This window comes from Heliconius melpomene, chromosome 20 (assembly GCF_056956725.1).
Source record: "Heliconius melpomene rosina isolate 202511_hmr_F chromosome 20, ASM5695672v1, whole genome shotgun sequence".
Lineage (NCBI taxonomy): Eukaryota > Metazoa > Arthropoda > Insecta > Lepidoptera > Nymphalidae > Heliconius > Heliconius melpomene.
Window position 1 is genome coordinate 14,561,554 of NC_140408.1, and position 21,730 is coordinate 14,583,283.

Sequence of the window (21,730 nt, forward strand, 5' to 3'; positions counted from 1 at the left end):
AGGAATGGAGGTGTATAAAATTATAATGTCATTAGCCCACGAAACCAATTCATATTAATAAATACAATCGAAATGGTATATAAGAAGTAGAGAAGTGTTGTGCGTGACATCTATAACAAGAAATGGACATCCCCCATATAACAAGATAGGCACAGGGTATTTCCGTTCCTCACTTTCCGCCGCCTCTTTACCAGAGCGAGGAAAACAAAAAAAAATACGAACATAAAAAATATTCCAACACAACCAAGAATCGAACCTAACAATCTCTAAGAGTAATCCCACACTATTTTACTTTAGAAATGTCTGTAGTTAACATTTAAAGTGCTTTAGTGAAAGTTACCATTCACTCGACGAATTCTGTCTCACTGTCTGACAAAAACGCTGAACAATTTTAACAGTTATAACTATTTTTTTTATTTTACTATCTTTGAAGAAGGAGGCTAATGTATTTTGAATAAATGTTAAATAAAAATGTATAATTCAAAAAGAAAACTATAAAACACGCTTTTCTACACCAACGCTACAAGTGTAACAGCTCGTAGTGTGCCCGAGTACATCTTTATAAATTACTACTTTACTATCAACTTCCGGTTAAATTTATTGTTATATTATTACCAAATTATATCAAACCTTAACATTAATTGTAGCGAGGAACGGAGTGTATGAACACTAGGTTTCCTCTGGCTACCCTGCTGTATGCGGGGTGAATTGGGAAAAAATATTATGTGTTATTAAGATGTATAAGGTAAATTACTTGTAAATTTTCATTTAATTCCGTTCAGTAGTTTTGGTGTAAAAGTAGAATAAACATCCATCTTCAGAAACTTTCACACTTACGATATTAAAATAAAAAAAACATATTTTTTTAGCTTTACGTTGTTTCCCGCACCTAGCAAGATAGGCAGAGGGAACCTGGGAACCTAGAGTTAAGATAATCTCTTCCCGTTAACACACTTTCTGCCTGCCGCCGTATGTATTTAAGCAATAGAGCTCGACTTCATATATTCGAGTGGGATTCGAACCCACAACCTGCCATCATATATGCCAACTGCCATCATATATAGTAGGATGAAGTGTGAAATATTAATGTCTTTTGGGATCGAAGCCGCCGTGGCTGGTATTGCCTATATATAAATCTAGAGCCTAGAGCACTGCGACATGCGACACAGTAGCTGTGCCTATTTACTTTTATTGCTCTTAAAACAGCTTTTACAAGGTTTATAATGTTAATAAAAAAGTACTAAAGATTATTGAACTGAATAAACATTTTTTTTATATTATATTTAATTATTTTGGGACTATAAACATAATATAATGGATAAGTTTTTATTAGCACATAGCTTTTTACTAATCGTCGCCCGGAACTTTGTAAATATGGACGTTAAACTCTCCTCTCGTCGTAGTCTCCTACACTTTACAACCTACTTGTATGTCAAGTTTTGACGTTTTTAAGTCCAGTAGTTTATGTTTCAGTCTCTGTGCATTGTCTGTCAATCACTCAGTAACGGAAGAGTTGTATCTATAAAAAAAACGAAAAAAAATACATGAGGAACCTTTTTAGGCTGTACGTCCTTCGATCGTTGCATGTATTCCTCAAAATACCCAAAAAAAGAACTGAAACAAACGTTTATTGCTCTATTTAAATGTCAAACGTTTGACATTTCGCTGACAGATAATTAAACGGCCACTAGACATATTTTCGTACAATTCACAGATAAAAAATAAACAAATAATGCCAATATATAATGTATGCATTTTTAATATAGTTTTATAGTAGTTTTAAAAAACGATAAAATTTTGTTACTACTGTTTGTAGGTGGCTTATTGCGTTAATTAAGAATTACGTTTTTTTTATTTTCACGTAGGTATCACCTTCGCTCTTTATGTGAAGTAAAAAGAGATTTTATCAAAGCGGAACGCGGCGTTGAGTTCTGCATTCTGCAAATATCTATTTAAGTAAACTATTAATTCACTTTACTATTAAATACACTAATTTACTATTAAGTATTTAAATTCTGTGAAATAGTGAAATCGAGAGACTGAATTATTTTAAGTTCTCTGATAAGACAAAGCACAGCGTTGAGAACCTCTACTAAACACCTATGGAGACGAATCCGGGAGAAATGTTTATATATTTACCACATTCTTATGAGTGTGATCAATATTTGATTCTATCTGCCATGCTACGCTAATCTATAATTAAAAAAAGTTAAACATTTTTCCCATTGGGAATCGAATCCACAATCTATCATTCAGCCACGCACTTCTTAACTACTCCACGGTAATTTCATATATATAATATTTCACGCAACGTCGCGTGCAAATGATAGTTAGATAAAAAACTTTAAAGTGCTTAAACGTTTTGGCTTTTTAACTTAACGGTTAAAGATAACTGCACTTTTGTCGTAAGCTCCAAAGATTTTGTCTTTTTTATGATTTAGATTGAATTTTTAGTTCTTTCACGCGTATCCCGCACATAGCACTCTGCTATATACGGGAAAGGCAAAGAAATACTAGTATTAAGACATTCCGTTCCCCACTTGACACCCGATTTTCAAGTAATTGCGGGTTAAATGGTAACTCAACTCTGCACTTGCCTTGAATAATTAACAATTTATCACAAAATATATTAAAGTGTAAATTTGTCTAAAAAAAGTCAATAGTTATAGACGTTTTTTACTGATTTTCGTAGTTCGTTTTTTATTTGTGCAGAAAATTATTCGATTGGTTCGTTAAGCACAAATAAAAAAATCACAAATAAAAATATTGGTTTTAAACTTAAATGTATTTTTATATTCTTAAGTTATATTTATTACAAATTAATTAAATAAGTAATAAATTTCATAAATAATAAATTTATTTAGGCACAACTTTTGCAGAATGCGGAGACCGGAGTGACTTGCTATCAGCGTTTAGATTTTATCTCTGTGAAGGACACTAATTATAAAATCTGTATTTTATTTATTATTTATCCCTTTATTAGTATACATAACAGAAATAAACATAAAATGTCTTTAATGGAAAATCGTCAGAAGTACCTATACTTTAACGATATTATTTTTTAAGACAGTCTTTTCTGCCTTAGCTGCGACAATTTTTGAGGGATTCTGTTCAGTGGCGGAACTCAACGCCGCGCTGTCTTAATACTACAAGTCTACAGGTCCTCCGTTCCAAACGGAATCGAACGCACAATCGTTGCTTTTACCGACGCTATCCCAATCCCCCCGGTAGCCTCTAAATAATATATTTATCCCAACACCAACACGCAATACTTAAAAACTTTGAAAGTAGGGGAATGGAATTGAATTAATGGGAACGGAGTATCTTAACTAAAGGTTCCCAGGTTCCCTCTGTCTACCCTGCTATGTTCGGGATACAGCGTGAAGCTAGTAAAAAATAAAAATAATGTGTCTAACCACAGCAACCATCTAAAAATCCAAACCAAAATCTTGTGGTTACATTATTATACAGCCATCTTATGGTAAAAACCATGGTGAATTGACAATAGTTTAACGTGCTCCCTGAAGCGAGGAGGTCATGCACACCCATCATCTTGAATGCCATGTGCTGTGATTGTGACCTCATTATTACTACGAATAAGAGAAAAATATGATGACGTCGTGTATTTTTATTCTTCGGAGTAAGTGGGTTCGATTCTAAGTTAATTAAGCAACTAATTTTATATACAAGTACATACATATATTATATACTGTAACGTCCGACATTCAACACGGCCTCCAGGATTCGTAAGAAACGGAGGAACGGAAGTGACTTAATGGGAACAGAGTCTTAGTACTATGTTCCCAGGTTCCGTTTGCCCACCTTGCTATATGCGACTACCTATATAAGTACATAAAAAATATTGCTCAAATGTATGTATGCGCATTGGAGTTCTTATAACATAAATGACTCACGATGTAAAATTATTCCAACTTAACGCAAGCGAAGCCACGAGCAAAAGCTAGTTTAAAATATAAACATTCCCGTGAACGCAGGAGAAAAATTAAATTCTTTACCACTGCGCCCGGATGGAGTGAAAAATATTTTCCTTAGATCGTTCCAATTGTACAAAGCACGATGCTAGACACTGCCATTTCTTCATCATCTTTATTTAGATGAATAGTGAGAAACAGAGTGACTAATCACTTAATTCTCTTAACTTAGTGATCGCAAAAATGTCAATTCAATCTAAAACACCTGCTAAAATAACAGCAACAAAAACTACTTCGAATGAAAGGGAAAGTCAACCGGTCAGTTGCAACATCTAAAGGTTTACACGTTGAGTCTAATACACCATCTTTTACCCGCGGTTCTGCTCGTGTGGCCAAATGGAATCTACTCGTTGCGTATGACACATGACACATGCCACATGCTAAGTGTGGGAGGTAACTCTGACAGCAGGTACAGCGGGTTACATCGAGACGATTAATTAAATTAAATTTAAATATTATGGAGCTTATAGCCTTCCTGGACTATCCATCTCAAAAAAACTTATTTAATTTGAAGCACTAGTTCCTGAGATTAGCTTTGAATTAAACAAAACTTCTTCAACTTTATTATGTCAGTAGATATAGATAAAAATAACATATTTTATTGTTTTAGGGTTCCATACCTCAAAAGGAAATGACGGAACCCTTATAAGATCACTTTGTTCGAGATCGCGGGGGTGTATCAATCTGAAATTAATATTGAATATTCCATCCATCCATCCATCCATCCATCAGCCTTTCAACGTCCACTGCTGGACATAGGCCTCCCCTAATTCTCGCCACTGAATATTCAGATCTACAGAAACAGTCAAGCTTCTAAGTAAATGGAATCAAAGTATTTATGCATCGTTTTTGCTGCATTACAAACTTATTATTGTAGTTTATTTCATACATAAATTAATTTTTAACAAAATGAAAAACCGACTTCTAACAACGAACTAAAAAGTGAAAAATAATTTTACAAAGATTTTATCATTTTGAAGTCGGTGTCAAGCTAATGTATGGCGATATATGAAATAAAAACATAACTAACTAGTTTATTTTTTTATTCAAACAACACAAACAAGACAAAGCGCGGTGTTGGAATCTGCCTAAGTGGCAGATTCCAACACTGCAACGTCTTGAAAATTAGGCGGCGCGTGGGGAACGGGTTCTTAACTCTAGGTTCACTCCGCCTACTCTATCCTGCTTGAAGAACGAACGGACGAACAGTTAGATATTGTACAACATTTTATTACGAACTATTGAATATTTATAATTTAACAATTTATATGTCACTAATATTTTATAGCAAGCTCAGTTCGTGATGGCGCATACATTTGCACAAAATAAACTTTTTAATAAATAACATGTTACAGCCTGCCACTTCGTCTGCGTGGACTATGAAGTAAAAGATACTGATTTTCTCGTTCCCGTTGCAATTACCTGAAATTTAACTCTCTCGTTTTTTTTAAGCTGTACTACTACAATTTTATTAAAAGCTTCACATTATACGCCGCGCATAGCAGGATAGGCAGAGGGAACCTAGTGTTAAACAACTCTGTTCTAATTAAAACAATTCTGTTTTTCACGTTCCGCCGAATTCCCGAGGCATTGCGTCTTGTGTTGAGTTGTAGAACCAACGCCGCTCTTTTTGCTTAGTTACCAGAGCGAAACAATATTACATATCTCATTCCCCCGAGTGGGAATCGAACTCCCAACCGTGACACTCGTCGCTTTTACAATAGTAGTCCCTGTACCACGGGAACCTCCCCTACACTTCACAAGATATATGTAAAATTTCAGCGTTTTTGGAAACATTACTTTTTGAGTGGCCGGAACTCCACGTCGTTTTTGTCTCGTTACTAGAGCGGGAAAATGAAAATAATTCCCCCGAGTCGGAATCGAACTGACAACCGTCGCTTTTACAGTCACTCTCTACTGCGCCGAATATTTAGCATATTAATACTTTAAATATGTAAACGCGAGACCCAAATTTTAAGAATCATCTTTATTCGTTACACTTTCATTCATTATAATATACTGTTATTTTATTGTTATCGAAAAAAGCTAACATGGATTTTTATGTTATATTAGACGCCAGTCCCACAAAACACGCATTGCTTCCAGAATTCGGCGAAAAGTGCTTTTATGTGCGGGGTACTGCGTGAAGTTAATAAAAAAATCATTAATAAAGGTTCTTATTTTGTGATAAACGTATACAATGGCTTTGTCTATTTTTAGGGTACCTTACCTTGACAGAAAATACTAAACCCTTATAGGATTACTTTGTTGCTCCTCTATCTATCTTTTTATCTATATCTACGCGATCTTGGTACGGAATAATAACAGGTCAAAAAGACTAAAATATTAAAAAAACTAAATTAATGTAAAAATATTTTTTTACCTCAACTAGGAATCGAAACCCCGATTAAATAACAAGTAGGAACGCTACGATGGTTTTATCTATTTTTTTATATATTTCATTCAGCCATTTTATATCTAAAATATTTTTCTAAAAACTAGATTTCTAAATAAAATAAAACGGCAATGATCTTAAAATGATAATGCCGCATTAGTGGCACAGTGATAACTTGTTTATTAGTTAGTGACTTGTATGTCATAAGTCACAGATTCAATTGTTACTTCACGCAAAATAATAATTTTAAGAAATTGATACACGCTGTATCCCGCAAGGCCAACAGAGAGAATCTAAGTTATGTTAAGTCACTTCGTTCATCAGTTACCTTCCTTTCTTTACATAATGCGTGTTGAGTGGCGGTGCTCAACGCCGCGTTATTTTTTTTACCAGAGCGGCGAATTAAAAATAATTCATCCTCTTCTGAGTGGGAATCGAACCGTGAGCCACCGTCGTGAGTGTTATTAGGATAATTTTGTTTAGGTGTATGACATAGACTCCTTGGATATTTTTTATTAGAATTAAATGACCTATACGACATGATTTTAAGATGTAATACTATAATTAGAAAACGTATAAAAAATTACGTAGCGACTACACGCAACAAGTAGAGGGCTTAATTCCCACTCGAGGAATGCCGGTGGAAAGAGAAAACGGAAGTGTCTTAATGGGAAAGGAATGTCTTGACACTAGGTACCCAGGTGCGGGATACAGCGTGAAACTAATAAAAATGATATCTGTAACTAATACCTCATGAACATATCTCAGGCCTAGCTAACACTCGCTTATGTCGTAGTCTTACGTAACTCCACCCAGTGACATACAGAACCTTATTTCCTTACCGTTGCGTCACATTTGGCCGAAAGAGGTGTCATTTTAGATATTTTTTTTGTTATTTGTTTATGTTATTCACTAGTTATGGATTATGGTTTCGCTTGCATGGACTTTATGACCCTTGACCTCTCAGTAGAGATTCAGTAATCAATTATTGATTTCGTAGAGGCCGTTGTGGGTTCGATTCTTATTTGTTCCCGCATATAACAGGGGAGGAACGGAGGAAGAGTGAACCCGGCGTTAAGATATTTCCGTGCCCCACTTTGTAAGTAGTAAGACTTGTGTATATGGCACATGCCACATTCTCAGTTCTCGAGGTGACTCTGATCGGTGGGTCAGTGGGTTACAAAGAATCGAATCCAACGTGATATATATAGCCTATAGCTTTCCTCCTTAAATTAATTCCTCCTTAAATATCCAACACAAAATAAAATCGAATCTGCATTACCCGAGACTAGCGCATTCAAACAAATAAACTCCTCGTTCTTATAATATTAGTAGGTATAGAAATAGATAGCAGGTATTCTTTTGCTATTATATAATTTTACACAGAGACGAGCGAGTCCTTGACGTAACCTCAAAATAAAATAGTCACGCCAAGAGTTAGTCTCACTGCCTTTAATAATATACCATTTACTGACTCGAGTTTTATGAAAATTACATGAATTTTCATTTTTTCAGCTTCGCCTTCACCCGTATATAGTAGGGTAGGTAAAAGAAACCTAGTGTTCAGAGACTCCGCTCTCCACTTTCCCCCCAATATTGAGGGGATATTGCGTGTTGACTGGCGGCCTTCAACGCATTTTTTTCGCGGTTTGTTAATCAAAGTAAAGATATGAAAATAATTAATTTCATCAAGTGGGAGTCGAATATATATGCAACAGTCGTGTTTGCAGTAGGATGCTGTGCCGGTCTGTTGTCATTCGTCCGATTTTTAAAAAAATTAAGTATTTTTCATTTGCATTTCAATTTCATACTAAACTCAATGCTACATTTTGGCATAATCTTTCCGTCAAATTGGTATCGAATACACACCACATTAGATGAAAGTTTATACAAAATTTATGTAATATTTTATATAATTTGGCTTTAATATAAATATAAGCGAGCGAAGCCGCGCTCGTGTCGCTAGTGTATTGTATGTTTTACTTTCCAAGTGGGCCCAAGGGCCGACGTCTAAGGCGGGACTCATAACAGGATAAAGAATACATACTAATATGTATATTAATTTTCTATGATGATGCAAATTTCATTGAATAGCATTGCTCCTAATATGGTATCGCTTCATGTCACCTTGGTTCGTAAGAAGCGATATACCTAATGACTAAATAGAATACTTATGGAAATTCCTATCTATACTAATATTATAAAGCTGAAGAGTTCGTTTGGTTGAACGCGCTAATCTCAGGAACTATTGGTTCGAAATTCGAATACTGTACCTGCAGTCAGAGTTATCTTGGCCACATATAATGTGTCATGTGTCATACACAACGTTGAGTTATTTCCATTTCACCGCAGTGGTGAAATCGCAGGTACAAGTAATATGGTAATTCCTATTAATGATAAGTGGGAAAATATCGAAAAAAATACCAGTACGTGCTTAGAATAATGAAGAGCTTACACTTGCGTATACTCGTAGCAGGGTTGGTAAAGTCCAGTGTTCGTGATTTTTAGATATATTGAATGACGTAAAACAACGCCGTGTTTGTCGTACCAGAACGATTTAATCGTACTAAGAAAATTTTACACTTTTTTTAGCAGGATATGCAGAGGGAACCTTGGAACCTAGTGTTAAGACTTCGTTACGTGCCCCACTTCCGCCGCATTTTCGTAGCACTGCGTGTTGAGTGGCGGGACTACCAGCTGCGCTTTACTTCGTTACCAGAATGAAGAAATGAAAATATTCTTGGATATTTAAAGCCCTCGAGTGTGTTTACAGACTCTGAAAAAAAAAACCTAGTGTCACTCCTATACCCACTTTATGCCTACTTTTTGTGACATTATTCCTTAAGTGGTGGAACTCAACGCCGCACTCTATTTTACCGGACGTAAGTCAAGTTGCGAAACTCAACGCTGCGCACTACGCCCTAAATTGAGACATAACGTGTCGAAGACAACAATTTCTTCTACAGTATGAAAAACAACGGAATCCGATAATCGATTCTAAATTAGCATATTGTTTTTTTGATAATTGTTTATCTCTGTAGTGTATAGTGTCAAGGCGGGCGGCGCGCGCGGTGCATGACTGACTCCTATTTGAAGTTACTGTCAATTGTAGATGTTATATAACGAAGTTGATATTCTATTTACTCTTGTAGTTAGTTTGTTATTGGAAATTTGATGTAATGATTTCAATTTTAGACAAAACGCCGTTTTGAGTTCCGACACTTAACACGCAATGTCTCTTCACTCTCTTCTCTGAGGGAAGCTTTTATTAAAATATATAACAAAAAATAAATAAGAAGCTTCAAAAAATAAAGAAGAAGCAATGCTGGGTAGACAGAAAAATAAATATTATGAGTTCTCCCTTTCCCTCCCGTATTCAAAACATTAGGTACGTGTTCAATGGCGGAACTGAACGCCGTGTTTTGTATTACCATTGCGGAGAAAACAAAATAATTCAGTCCGACGATATATATATATATAAACTAGAGGACGCGCGCAGCTTCGCTTGCGTATTTAAGGGTGAATTTTAATAACACATGAAACATGTGTTCAATGAAATATTTTTAAGAGTCTAAATTTCAAATTTAATAAATATCGGTGGCGATTTAAAGATTTTTCCATACAAACTTTCAACCCCTTATTTGCACCCTTAGGGGGTGAATTTTAGAAAACGATGAAACACGTGTTCAACTTTTAAAAATCTAAATTTCCAATTTTATAAAAATCGGTGCCGATTTAAAAAAAAATCCATACAAACTTTGAACCCCTATTTCATCCCTTTAGGGTTAAAATTTTTCAAAATCCCTTCTTAGTGGATGTCCAGATTACGAAAGTAAACTTTTGTCCAAATTTAACGTTTCTACCATCAGCGGTTACGGCTGTGCGTGCGTCTTACCTCAGTCAGTGTGGACAAGTCCTTTTATATATATAGATATATTAATTGATTAACCTTTCAAAGCACTTAGTATAAGGCAAAGTTAAATAATCAACTCACTGGGTCAAGATCATACTGGTTAGTGTCAGAGCAAAATAAGTCTAGAATCTAGACTGGAACCTAATACGGAGGACTTTAATTGTACATAAGTACCTACCTACATATAAATATACTAGCAACTCAGACGCGGCTTCGCCCGCTTAAACTTGTTATATTATAACCAAATTATACAAAATGCTTATATAAATTGTAGCCTTTGTGGTATTCTAATATATAAGCTAAACAGGTTAGAAGCTATCAGGTTTTTAAAATTTATATCTAACGTACCTAAAATTGTTTATATTACGTAATACAAATTATAAAATATATTAAATTAAATTAAACAATTTATGTAAAATGAAATTAAAAATTGTCAATAATATTTTTGTCAAATTTTTATGACGCCTTGATTTTTTTCATATACTTATATATGTTTTTATAGTTTTTAAATTCCCTTTATTAGTAATATAATGTAATACAATACTGCGGATATACAAAAAAAATCCAATTTCATAAAAAAACAAACAATGAAATTGTCATTTTTTGTGAGGGTTAAGTGCAAGGTAAACCATCATGGATATTTCAGTAAATTATTGAAATTCTTGTAAAGGGTTCGTTCAAATCCCTTTGTCCTTTACGCTGTATCCTGCACATTGCAAGATAGGCAGAAGTAGCTCGGGAACCTAGTGTTAAGTCCTTCCGTTTCCATTAAGACACATCCGTTCCCCACTTTTAGACACTGTTAGACTTCCCACGCCTCAATGCGTGTTGAGTTGCGGAGTTCACCGCTAGTGTGAGAATCGGGGCTAAATCATCGAGTTATAGTGAGACGTACGATTTGGACATGGTGGCCCATGAGAGGCCTAGAGAGATTATGGAGTCAGTAAAAGATGATGAGGCAATAAAGATATTAGAAAAATAATTATTACTGTAACCAACATGTTCCATGACCACTTTCCATTCCAACATTGGCACGAAGGAGAGGAGTAGTACTATCAGACACAGGTGTGACCTTATAATAGTCAGTGAGAGATCGATTATTGTTCACTTTCTTCACTTCACGTGACTGCGCGGGCGAAGTCGGGTGCAAAAGCTTGTAATAGATATGAAGAATGTAACTATTTTTGAACAATTCACACATGGCTCTGATCTTAAAATATACGGAGCTTCCATGATGATACAAATGATAAACATACTTAAATTTTCGTAAATAAGTATAGATGGACAGATTGACATCCAGACGAGGAAAGAATCTAAAGTCAATTTGAATTCACGATCAAACAAATAGCTGGATGTTTCTTAGAATTATTTTTCCTTCTGTCTACCCCCAATGTGAAATTAAAAAACAGTGTCTTGACACTAGTGTCTCTCTGCTTACCCTGCCTTGAAGGAAAGCTTAACATTTGAAAAATTAAAATATAACAACGTCACATACGAGTACATACATATATACTTATATATGTTCAAATCAGATATACACTTGTATATCTGATTTGAATACACTCTCACTATCAATCAATAAAACAAAATATAACTTCGCAGTAACGGTTTTTATATACATACGTACTCGTATATATTTAAAATTTATTAAACGATATGTATTTTTGTTTTTGTTCTAAAATTAATATTTCCATAAATTAAAAGGTTTTTTTCTGCTAACCATACAATTGTGTTCATAGCTTGTGACCCAAAAAATTGTATACATTTGTATTACGTTTTTTATGGCTCAAGTGAAGTATTTTGTAATAGTATTAAAATAGTAATCTTTTTCACGCGACGGTTGTGGGTTTGCTTCCCAGTCGGTGGAATAAAAAATTATATTAAAAAAAAAACTTTTTTCGCGCTAGCAACAAGACGCATGTGCATGTGCGGGATACAGCGTGAAGTGAAAATAATATAATTAAATATAATTTAGATTTAAAATAATCTACAATTATAATTTATCAATTATCGAATAAACATGATCTATAACTTTTACTTAGTAATTTACTTGAAAAAATCGATTATTTTGCTTTGGTTGAGTTCAAATACACGACCTCCACGTATCTGCCACATTCAGTAACAAACGTGCCAAAAGCTAAAACAAAATAATATATTAAAATAAATTGTAAACATATATATATTTCTATATAAATACTATAGAATTGAAAAGTTTGTTTGGTTAATCGCGCTAATCTCAGTAACTAGTGGATCAAATACACTTTTTATGTTGGATACTTATTGATTTTAATCGTTTCTATGTAACCCACTGTACCTGTGTCATAGTGAGCACTTAGAATGTGTCATGACACATGTGTCATATAAAATTTTTGTGATATCCTTTTGATCATAAAGGCGAAGCCGTAGGTATAAGCTAAGGGAATATAAGTCTACGAATTGCGTTTGTCAGTCAATCCCTACCCTAGTTTAGGGACTGACTGCTAAACATGATAATCTAAAGTATCTCAGCTAACCGAGTGGTTATTTCTCAACCGGACGTTGTTTATATGAAGGAAATAAGTGTTTAAAGTAAATGTGCAAATTAACTAAGATTATAATTTCGTAATATTACTAGAAACAACTATTTTTATGTAGAAATATGAAAAAAAATATATTGAAAAAGTATGTCATGTGTACAATTAATTGGTTTGTACCTTATTACTATTTTTGAGAAGTCAATTGAATATTGCTAAGGGACATCTTATCTATATTTGCGTCCAGGAGAACCTAGTGTCTACTAAAATAGAACTAGTGTTAAGACATTCCGTTCCTATAGAGTCAACTCAATTGTGGGGCATAACGTGTTGAGTAGCGTATCACAACGCCACGCTTTGCCTTATTACCAGAGCCAGTGAAAATATTTAAAAAATCTGTATCTTGGTGGGGGGGGGGGTATATCGAACCCACAACCGTCGCGTTTAGTCACAATCCTCAAAAGATATCTTGCAGTACATAATTTTAAAACCAAATAAATATTTTAATTATAAAAGTACATGATATTTGATACTTGCTTAAAATATAAGCAAAATTGAATTTCACAATATGTATAATATAATATTTCGCTGACGCTACATCAATTGTGGCAATCAATGTGAAAAAAATGAGTTCGCATTCCAATATAAAAAAATTGCTTGCGATTGATTATTAATTGACTTACATGCGCACTAAGAGATGCTAATTAACTTTTAACTGACATTAGATCGGCCTGAAATGTTTCTTTTTCAGTTTTACCTTCTTCACTTTACTCCTGAACTTCAGATATTGCATGTTGAATGGCGGTGCTCTACTCTACGCGATGGCTGAGTAGAAACAAAAATGCTTTAATTGTATTTAAATATTTGTCCAAAGTGGACTGAACTCACAAGTCAGAAGCTTTGCACAGGGGCACAAGAGGGTGGCCGCTAACCCGACAGTTGTGGGTTCGATTCCCACTCTTTATTGTCAAATATTTAATATTTTTATTTCCTCGCTCTGGTACCGAGCACGAGCCTGTCCGCCACTCAAGATGCAGCAGTTCTTCTAGAATTAGGCTGAAAGTGGGTAACGGGGTGTCACACTGAGTTCCCATGTTCCGTCTTCTAACCCTGCTATTCCGCAGTGGATAGACCGTGAAGATATTTGTAATATATAATATATTTACGTGAATAAGAAATATAAATATTTTGATATTATGTTTTAAATTTTACTTTACAAAATTTAGGTCAAATTGAAAAGCTCTGACGAATGTATTCGTACAATACTTTCTCTACAAACTTATGAAGTACTAGCACTACGAGCCGTCGCTCGCTATTTTATTTTCGAGATGTAAAATATTTTTTTTCCCTTCAATGTAGTAACTTCGAGAAATCCACCTTCGATGCGTCCCAACATTAACATGATGTCTCATCAGCATGATCAGGATGATCTGCATTCCGCAGACGGCAAGGTAGGTATAGGAAATCTAGGAACCTAGTGTTAAGACACTCCGTTCCTCATTAAGACACTTCCGTTGTCCACTTTCCGCCAAATTATTAAAACATTACGTGTTGAGTGACGGAAATTAACGCCGCGCTTTGCCTCATTACTAAACCGAAGAAATGGAAATATTAAATATTTCATTCCTCTGAGTGGGAATCAAACCCACAACCGTGGCGATACGATCACACGCCACCCTGCGCTACGACGGCCCCTCACTTAACCCAACATATATACACGGATTTCAGCGTTCTACGCCGCGAAGTTTCGGGAGTGCGTTGTCAATAAGTCACTAAACGCATAAATATTCTTATATACAGAGATATATATAAAAATATATAAGGTATGTACATATGTTACAACATAACGAAACCGCAATAACTCGTTCCTCAATCGTGCTCCGATTCCTGTGCGTTGGTTTAATTACTTAGAAACTACTTAAACTGAAGATATCGTGGCGTAACGTTTGACTGTAAAATGATGGTTCTGGGTTCGATTCCCACTCCTGGGACTCCTGCCAATCAACACACATTGTCTCGAAAATTTGTTGCCATGTCGGTAAGGGAATGTCCGAACATTAGGTTCCCTCGGCCTACCCTGCTGTGTATGTAAAAAAATATTACAAATAATTTAAAATTTAAATAACATATAAAAACGTATATAAAAATATAACATGTGAAAAAAAAACAAAAATACGCTTATACACGTAATTTAATTAATTGGCCATGAATTAGTTATAAACTAAAAATAAAAATAAAAATCGTTACATTTATTTTTAGATACTGTATAATTACCATCTAGGCCGTCTTGGCACAAGCGTGCGCCTGTAAGCGCGACGGTTGTGGGTTCGATACTCAGAGGAATGAATCATTTAATATTTTCATTTTCTCGCTCTGGTAATGAGGCTAAACGCGGCGTTGAATTCCGCCACTTAACGCGAAAATGTGTCGTATAGTGGGTTACGGAGTGGGAACGGAGTGTCTTCAGGACTTGGTTCCCAGGTTCCCCCTGTCTACCCTGCTATGTGCAGAATACCTACAGTGTAAATCAGCGTAAATCAAAAAAAAGATCCACGCAGTGTCACGCTATTTCCCGCAAATAGCAGGATAGGAGGAGGGAAAGAGTGTTAAGACACTCCGTTCCCCATGCACCGTCCAATTATCAAGACATTGGATTTCAGAGCAAACGAGTATTTGTCTTGTCGTTCAAGAGTGAACTAGTAATTATATAATATCTAAAATTAGATCTAACGTTTTTTATTTTTAGTTTATAACTGTTTCAAGACCGAATAAATTATATGTACATCGTAAATAAGCGTTTTTTGCTTACATTTTTATTCATATAGTTGTTAGCAAGCGACAAAAAATGTGGTGCTACCTGAGTATATGTGTATCTGTATGTCTGTGACATCGTATCGATTTTGATTGAGTTTTTGGAAGATGCTTTAATCATAAGTATTATTATCAGTGACTCGAGTCTACTATGTTTAGCCGCTTGAAGATTATCAGCTTTTTTCTAGTTGATTATTTACTTTTTAGAGTTTGGTTTTCGGTGGATTTTACGTATCAATTTTCTTTGATGGGTATGAGTCAATAACCCTCTATTTATACTAATAATATAATGCGGGAGATATTTTTTGGTTGAACGTAATGACGTAATGTCAGGAACTACTGATTCGAATTGAAAAACTCTTCAGGTCGAGGAACCGACGTTTCGAACATTTTGTAGTAGTCCGTGGTCACCGGACCCTTGGACTCTATCCAGTCTGTTAAGAGTTAGGTCACACAATATCTTCTTACCACCCAAGTGAGACGGAATGTCTAGGCACTAGGTTGTCTCTGCCTGCTTATATTATTAATATAGGAAATAAAAAACCATAATATCATTTAAATAATTAATTAATGTAAAATAAATATAACATTTATAAACATAAGAAAAACTACTGTAATTATTTTTTTTATCTATAGTTTTTTTCTGTTGAAATATTTTTATCTTGTTTTATTTGTTGTTGTTAAAAATTAACATAACAGCTTACTTAACTATACTATAGTATAGTATAGTAGAGACCCTCGTGAGACAGCCATTGACTGTAAAAGTGGCGGTTGTATGAAAGAGTGATATCCCTAGAAAATTCGGCGCATTGGGAGGAGAGTGTTCTAACACTAGGTTCCCTCTGTCTACCTTGCTAAGCGGGAAAAAGCGTGAAACTGCTATTTTGCTTATGTTATAGGTATATTATACAACAGATAATAATAATAAAAAGAAATATTTAATGCACTTTAGGCCGTAGCCTATTGAACTTGACCCAGAAATAAAATAAGTTAATTCAAGAGATCTAGATGTGTCTACTTAATGATCTAAGATTAACTCTAATTGCACTTAAATGTTTTAAACGTGACTTTAATAACTAGCATTCTGTATGATCCATACTAATAGATATTATAAAGCTGCAGAGTATGCGTGGTTGAACGCGTGAATCTCAGGAACTAATGTTAACTCGTGTTGTGTAGCGGAACTCAACGCCAGTTCTGTTCTGTTCTGTTTGCCAGAACGGGGGACAAAAATATTTAATATTCATTGCTACTATTTAATATTCATTTTCTCACGCTATATATAGCTACAACTAGTGAATAAACACTATATTCTCCACTTTATGCCTGAATCTGTTACATTGTTAAAGCGCAAGTTGCTCTATTTCTGGCTCTGGTAAAATAAGAGACCAGAGAGAAGAAATGATAATTAATCATTCTCCTGTCTGAGGATTGAACCTACGACCACCACATTTACAGTTACGCCGTAGGCGGCCCACTGCGACACGACGGCGTCGATAAAATGCAGTTTTGGTAACTTTCATCTGTAGCGTGTCAACTTTCGTTGGAAGAATGAACACAATATGACAGTTATGATATTTTTTTTATTGCTTTATTAAAATTCAATTTAATATATACATTATTAATTTTCTTTTAACGGCTTTTTTCCCGACTGCGGGACCCGAAGAAGGGTGATGTGTTTATCAGTATATGTACCTACAATTGTACGAATTCAATAGCTTAAAGAGGCGTAGACGTAGAGCGTGACTTAGTCTTAGATTAATTATAAATATTTTAGTAGTTTTAGTTTTAGTTATTTATATAAGTAATCAATTTGGTCAATCTCTTTTAATATTACTATAAAAAAAAATATTTAAAGTTCACTTTCACGGTCGTAAACAGGATTTTAACAATTTTAAATACAAGTATTGTATCCTATATCTTATAAAACAAAGTCGCTTTTCGTGTCTGTCTGAACTTTCTAACTCTTCTTCTTCTAAACCACCCAACGGATTTTTATGCGGTTTTCACCATTAGGTCGAGTATTTCTCAGGGAAGGTTTATATATAGTTTATTATTTGTACATTCTTATGTAAATTAACATAAATACGATAAATGTGTCTAAAGTCCTACCCGTTGAGACACTTTCGCGCATGCGCTGCTTTAATGGTAAGTACTACATGACAATAATGTACTGGAGTATTGTTCCTCTTAATAAGATCTACAAAAAAGTCCGCGAGAGCATATTTTTATCTTTTAAGGATAACGTGTAGTGATCATTTTTCTGTCTAAAAATAATAATTTCAATATGTTTTTTATTTTGAGTCATATTTTTCCATAATGGTATTAATCCTTATCCTTTAAAATACTTTATTAATTTTCTACGTTAAACGAAGATAAAATTTGCTTTTTACACTATTTCGAAATTGCGAATAGATTTAGAGAAAAACGCATTTAATTGTTGACACATCCCGCCGTTGACACATCAGCTGTATGTTACTCAAGTTTCACTTATCCCTTACTCTCAGCATATAAATAAGTATATTAGTTACGTTGGCCATTTAATGTAGACCAAAACTGTCTTTTACTGTTTTTTCATTTTAATAAGTACTTTAGAAGTTGTTACAATATCAAAACATCCTTGCTGCGAAACGCGCCCCGCGACGTTTTGCTTATACAAGCGCGTCATGAGCAGTCATCGGTGGTTCAGTGGTAGAATGCTCGCCTGCCACGCGGGCGGCCCGGGTTCAATTCCCGGTCAATGCATTCTATTTAATTTTCCTCACAGGCAGCCACGTAGTGCTTGCTTTTCATCAGGGACAGAATACCCTCTTCAGCATTAACCACAAGCTCGAAAAAAAAACCCGCCCGCTATATAGGCATAGCAACGAAGATTTAGATGCGTTTGCACGTATTGGATAATTGGAGTTGAATGTATTATTTCAGCGCGATATATTTGGTTTCATATTTTTTGTAGTAGTTATTTTAGGCTTTTGTTTATAATTTCTTCCGTTTAAAAATAGTCATTTAACTATCTAAAAATAGTCATTTAAATATATTTTAATAAGTACTTGAAAAGATTAGTAGCACATATAATACCTATTAAAATATCCTTGCCGAGTAAAACAATTGGAAAATCCTTATTGAAACTACGAAAATGCGGGTTGCATTAGGGTTTAATTAATTTTCACATTATCTTAAGTGATTTGCAAACATACATTATATGAATAATCCAGTAGTAAAAGCGGGCGAAGCCGCAAGGGGGTCGCTAGTATTTATATAATAACAAGTCGTCGCTCGCATTTTTGTTTGCGTGGACTTTAAGACATAAAATTTCATCTTTTTTTCCATTCCCGAAGAAATATTAAGAAACACTCTCTTAATGCTCCCCTACACTCCCTGCCCCTACCCTACCTTCCTACCAAATATCAGCTTTCTAAGTCCAGGATTTTCATCTGTGCGTTGGCTTATAGTCACTCAGTAACGAAAGCGTTTTATTTAATCATTCATCAATACTAAGGGGGACTAGGTATCGAATCCACTACCATCGCGCTTACAACCACATAGTACCAGTTTCATGCTGCATCCCGCATATAGTATGCTAGGCAGAAGGAACCTAGTGTTAAGATACTCCGTTCTCCACTTTCTGTCGAATACCTAAAACATTGTATGTTAAGTGGTAGAACTCAACACCTTGCCTTACCTTCTTACCAGAGCATAGAAATAAAAATATTTAATATTGCATTCCCCTGAATGGGAATCGAACCCACCTTCACAGCCACTTTTAGATTCATACAATAAGCTGTCTCAATAAGGTAACATTATGTTTAGCTTAAGTAAAGTAGCAAAGTGTGATAGGCTTACAATAATAAAATTACTATTAATTATTTTTTATTACCGCAGCCATTAAATTTAAAGACTTGTAATAAATGTTAACATTATATTGATCTCGAGGTCGTCGTGGCGCAGTGGTCTAGTGTTCGATTGTAAACGTGACGGTTATAGACTCGATTCTTACTTGTTGTTTTTTTTAACTTGGAAGGTAGGCAGAGCGAACCTGGGAACCTAGTGTTAAAACGCTTCCGTTCCCCACTTCCCTTTTCCTTGCCCAATTCTCAAAACTCAATGCCGAGCTTTGCTACTGCGCCACAACTGGTCTCAAACCCACCCAGTAACCAGGTCCACGCGGTTGAATAAACTCTCTTCGCTCTAGTAACAAGACAAAACGCGGCGTTGAGTTCCACCGCTCGACACATTGCGTCTCCAAAATTGGGCATACATCTCCCTTGGTGTCAAAGTCAATTTCACTTGCGTTGCTTCTGTCTACCGTGCAGTACAGTCACACTTTAAGATATTCTTAACGGTTTATAGAGGTGTGTTGGTTAGTTCATTTATTGAAGAAAGCTGCAGTATATTTACATTTAATCGTCTCGATGGAACCCACTGTCTGTCCAAGTACTCGTAGTTATATTCTATTTCACCACGCGGGCGAAGCTCCCGGCAGAAGCTAGTGATATCCGTATATTTATGAATGTATGTATGTATGTAATACAAATTCTAATTTAACTAGATTTCTAATAGTTCTCAAGGCAGTGTAGTATTATTGTTAATTTCTATAATTCATAACGCAATTATAATACAAGGTGAATCGTTTGTATTAACATTGTTATTACTAGGATTTTTACAACTGCTAGTTGTAGTATGTACTATTTGTGTTTTTTTTATCTACATACTGTATCCCGCACACAGCAGGATAGGGGTAGGTAAGGGAACCTGAAAACGTAGTGTTACGCCCTCGCCCGTTCGGCCTGGGCACACAATCTCAAAACTGGGGAATGCACCGTCTTTGTGACCCGTGACCTTCTATAATTTTGAGTACAAATTTTATGATAAAGGCATTAGAAATACATTAGTTGCAGCTACTTGAGGATTTACTTGAAATTAACTTTAAAAATTAAAAAGTTATTTTGAAAGCTTCTAGAACATAATTATTTGTGAAGAAAAAAAAAAACAAATAAATAAACAATAAAATATACATTTATTAAAAAGATTGTAAAGTTAGTAATATTAAAAAAACATAAAAAAATAATATTAAAATTTACAATTTAAATGAAAAATATATAAAATATAATAAGTATTATGAAGTTTTACAAAGCGCGAAGTTGAGTTCTATTACTCAACTCGCCATATTTGCCTGTCCTATATGCAAGACACAGAGGGAAACTAACAAAATATGTAGAGAAAAAATTACAAAGCTGAGCAAAAGAGAGGAAGATGCAATCTTTTGTATTTCTTATTGTAATTGTTGCATGTTCAATTCATGGTAAGAAAAATTATGAGATTTATCTTTAAAGCCCACAATATCTTTAATATATAGCATATAAACTTACGCCATCTACCTATCGTTCATAATGAAAAGATACAAAAATCTATGTAATTAATAATATCAAAAATAGTTGAAAAAATTGAAAAACTGTTGTACCATTAAAATATATTCATCTTGTTTAATACAAAAAAAAAATAAAAATAAACCTTACATACGGAATTTCTATAATATTAATATGAAACATAACGCGAGATGGCTTTTATGCATACAGCCACCGAGATAATACTTTCTTGGCCTACTGCCCCACATCCCCACCTTCGAGTGAAAGCAACGAGATAATGACATAATATTACAAATTACAACCGTAATCTAAGAAAAAATTAATGAATTGTGTGTATATTTTTATTTTTTTATCTATATTTAATTTTTAGTTTTGGTTTAAGATGTTTAGGTTGAAGTGTTTGCCTGAAATTTTAACAGTTTTTAATAACACTCATTTGTTTTTTGTTTGTGTTGAGTTAGCCTTTCTAATTTTTTATTTTTATAATTACCTAAATGATATTTTTTAGTATTAATTTGTATTAATTACTGAAAAATATCACATTATTTAAGATCTAAAATTCAAATTAAAAAGCACATACCTTAATTCTTTAAAAAAAACACAACCTACCCAAAACACTAGTATCCAAAGCACAAAATTCACTCACATTTCAGATGGCACTGAAAAAAAAACAAACTGTCACTGTCAAAAAACGCGCGAAGCATGCGCAATGAACGGCGCGAGTTGCTCGACTGATGGTA

At 34.5% G+C, this 21,730-nt stretch overlaps 1 protein-coding gene across 2 annotated transcripts in view; it reads right to left on the minus strand.

The window, feature by feature from the left end:
• dsb (scavenger receptor class B member debris buster) overlaps nucleotides 1-21,730 on the minus strand; it is a 58,232-nt gene extending 36,502 nt beyond the window's left edge. Inside the window, exon 1 of one of the 2 annotated variants that reach the window (XM_085204834.1) lies at nucleotides 21,600-21,730. The gene's annotated coding sequence lies outside the window, so the exon portion shown is untranslated. Of the gene's footprint in view, nucleotides 1-21,570 lie in introns of both variants that reach the window. The other variant, XM_085204833.1, reaches the window with a different exon arrangement.